Below are 662 nucleotides of genomic sequence, written 5' to 3'. Positions count from 1 at the left end.
CAAGCTTCTTCAGTGAGTCAGTCTTCACATCCACATTCTTGCTCTGGATCCCAGTGTATAGCCGCTGTGCTTCTTGGTCCTACCAGGAAGGAAAGAATCAAGCCAAAGGGGCTCATCGAAAGACAGCGAGAAGCTTGAAGGTGGCTGTAAGAGCTGAAGTGCAAGTTTTGGAAGGAGTCTCAGGCTAGAGCAGCCCCAGTGAGGAGCTGGACCAAGAAACAGAGCCACCAGAGCAGAGACCAGGTGGAGCTGAGGACGGAGGTCAAACTGGCATGACACCAAGAACACTCGATGAGTTGGCCCACGCATCCAAAACATTTCAGGATATTTAGTTTCTCTTCAAACTCCCCCAAGCTCTGCCGAGGGAAAATGAAGGCTGAGACATGTCTCCTGCCTGTATTATTTCTGCTGGGTCTGAGGCACAGAGAATAGCCATCATGAGCTCAAGTCACCGAGGGAGTCAGAAGCAGAGGGCTTGGAGCACCCACTGCAGGGGCACGTCCCACCAGAGCACGCAGCGGAGGAGGAGATAGGGGGGCAGAGGGATGTACCGGGGAGGTGGTCAGCCGTAAAATGCTCCCGTTCTTAATGTCCCTGCGGTTCTGAAAGGAGAAAAGGAGCCGGTGAGCCGGTGGGCGCTGCAGCGGCGGGGGGGGGGGGGG

The sequence above is a fragment of the Corvus brachyrhynchos genome, unplaced genomic scaffold (genome assembly GCF_000691975.1).
Source record: "Corvus brachyrhynchos isolate BGI_N302 unplaced genomic scaffold, ASM69197v1 scaffold26, whole genome shotgun sequence".
Taxonomy (NCBI): Eukaryota; Metazoa; Chordata; class Aves; order Passeriformes; family Corvidae; genus Corvus; species Corvus brachyrhynchos.
Note: the sequence above shows the minus strand (reverse complement) of the source record.